Here is a 3,272-nt window from a genome sequence, read left to right on the forward strand (position 1 = left end):
TTTTCACTCAAAGCATATTTAAGCTCTGGAATTCATTGTCAGAGGATTTGGTTAAGGCAGCTAGTGTAGCTGGGTTTAAAAAAAGGTGTGGACAAGTTCCTAGAGGAGAAGTCCATAAATTGCTATTAATCAAGTTGAATTGGGGAATAGCTACTGCTTATTATTGGCATTAATAGCATGGGATTTATTTACGGGTTTGGGTACTTGCCAGGTACTTGTAGCCTGGATTGGCCACTGTTGGAAACAGGATGCTGGGCTTGATGGTCCTTTGGTCTGACCCAGTATGGCAATTTCTTAGGTTCTTATACAATTTCAGCTATAGCAGCTGGAGGAGTTGTGGTCCGGGCCCAAGTCTTGTTAGCAGATGGCGTTTGTATCTGTGATGGACCTCTGGTAACCACAGATGCAGGCTGCTTACCACAGGCTTCTTGGTCTTAGACTTCTGTGTGCTCTTTGACATCTTCTTTGATTATGTGTCTTGGTATAATTTTAGAAAGTTCTGTTTCAGGGCTGCTAATGAAGTAGCAGAAAACTTTTTAAAGCAATGAGGCAGATAGGGACACTTGATACCAAAAAAGTAGAAAATATTGAGGGAGATGATATGTCTGTATAGTAGTTCAGACAAGGAAAGACTGAAAAGCCTATAAGGCAGCATGCTCGTGCGGCAATACCTGTGCATGCTCAGTAAAGTCCTCAATGAGCTCTGAGAGCTGGGTCCTTGTCGCCGTCAGATGCAATCACCCACGTAGCATATCTAATTCATGCCAGCTTTTCAATGGTGAACCTTACTGTGCCAGGAAAACATTGGGATCACAACTGTGATGGAGTTGCAAACAATTAAGGTGGTATAATCACTTGGGACATTTCCATTCCAACTGATGAAAAGCATGATGCAAGAAAATTTAACATTGTATTAAAGGGAAATAAAAAGCAAGAATGAAATTGCTGATAGAAGTGTCAGTATCCAGCAACTATTCTGTGCAACTTGTGGAGAAAGAGAAGATCCTTAAATAATTAAAATTGCAATCAAAGACCAAGAAAATATGGCAGAAAGATACAGAAATTATCCCGAATTATATTAGGTACCAGTATCCTGATTAAAAAAAAAAAATCTTCCAAGCTTATCTTGATATGTTGCCTGTACATATTACATCCTGTGAGCTCAAGAAGGAAGCTCTCTTTCACACAATTCAAATATTCAGAAGAGCACTAGCAGTAAATTTGAGAGAATAAGATCGTACCCAACATACCCTGGCTGATGAGTGAGATTCATTCTCATGAAGGTTTGCACAAAACAATGCTATTTGGAGGTGCTTTACCATGAAATAAATTATATGTATATACTTTGCGTGATAAGAGCTTCACTCTGTTTTAATACTAAAAGGGTATAGAAGAAGAGAGCTACTGCACTAACCAGGAATGGATAAGAGAAGAGAACTTAAACTTAAGGGTGAGCAGGGTCAGCTTTACTATGTAGGTGTCCATAGACAATTTGGTGGTGTTGGGGGGGGATCATCACATCCTCCGATCACTCTTGTCCAAATCCCTCCCTCACTATGCAGTTGTCACCGCCACTGTCCTCTGTAACAGTGCCGGCCTCCAGCCCGAATCGGCAATAAGGCAGCGGAGCCAGTGAAAATTGGGCTCCAGAGGCAGTTGCCTAGGTTGTCTGTGCTTAAACCTGGGCCTGAAGATGAGCGATGGATAATTGCAAGCACAGGAGACAATGGACTTAGGTGGTTTACAGCAAGCATTTAAAAAAAATCAGCAAAACAGACAAACGCAGGCTCTGTAGCACAGATCTGGAAATGGTTCACATCTCACTGCTGGGTGTGATGTGCTGATGTTCGAAGGCCTATCTACAGAAGGGCACAGTAAGGTGGCCCGGCTCATCCTCTGGGATCTGTGTAGATACTGTAACTTTGCTGTACCTGAAAAGCTCTAAGATCATGACCCGGCAATTACAGAATTGCTGATCAGGAAGACATTACGATTACCTGGGATATACCTCATTCCAACCAATAAATGGCTCTTCGCAAGAAAACCAGATTTAGCAGTAAATGAGAAATGCACAAAAACTGTGATGCTAATGGAAGTGTCTGCATGAAGAGATGCTTCAGTAATATGTCTGGAGAAATGGATCATCATTAAATATCAAGACATTTAATTATACTGTTATACTATGCTTTATTGATGCATTTATCACATATGAGATAAACCACTTTGGCGGAATAAAGTGATATATAAACCTTAGAAAGGAACTGAATAGGAAAATATGGCAGAAAGATATAAAAATAGGTCCTGTTGTCTCGGGTTTCAAAGGTTTGATTAAAAAGAACTTCCAAACGCCCCACAGTATGTTGCCTATATACTACACCCTATGTCAGGGGTGGCCAACTCTGGTCCTTGACAGCCACAAACAGACCAGGTTCTCATGATATCCAACATTTATTTATTATTATATACCGACATTCAATCTCAAATAAGATATCACACCGGTTTACATTCAGGTACTGTAGGTATTTCTCTATCCCCAGAGGGCTTACAATCTAAGTTTGTACCTGAGGCAATGGAGGGTAAAGTGACTTGCCCAAGGTCACAAGGAGTGACAGCCGGATTCAAACCCTGGTCTCCTGGTTCATAGTCCACTGCTCTAACCACTAGGCTATTCCTCCTCCCCATGAATATGCATGAGATTAATTTGCATACACTTTCATCATCATATTCAAAGTCATCGTATGCATATTCATTGTGGATATCCTGAGAACCGGGCTCATTTGTGGCTCTTGAGGACTGGAGTTGGCCACCCCTGCCCTGTGACCGCCAGCTGGAAGCTCTTTTTGACACAATTCGCAGATTAAGAAAAGCACTAACACTACATTTGAGAGATTGAGATTGTATCCTGCATGCCTCTGATTTATGAGTGAGATTCTTTCTTGTCTTGATATCTACAAAACAAACCCAGTTGGAGGCACTAATCCATAAAAGAGGCCTTTGGGGGGAGAATAATTGCAAAATACGATGCTCTAGGCAAGTCTTTTGTTGAGTACATTCTCATGGTGATCTCCTTCAACAACACCTCAACCAAATCTGCTCAAGGCAACTACTACTATTTAAGCATAAAAAGAAGCGAAATGACAAACCAACATCATTGAAGATAAAAATGTGCCCACCCTTAGCCTCAGCACTAGTGCTAGTGAGGGTGATGGCAATGCTGCAAAATCCTAGGGTGAAGATAACATCTCTGCTACAGTTCTAGACCATGGACCCAT

Source organism: Rhinatrema bivittatum, chromosome 2 (assembly GCF_901001135.1).
Source record: "Rhinatrema bivittatum chromosome 2, aRhiBiv1.1, whole genome shotgun sequence".
NCBI classification, from domain to species: Eukaryota; Metazoa; Chordata; class Amphibia; order Gymnophiona; family Rhinatrematidae; genus Rhinatrema; species Rhinatrema bivittatum.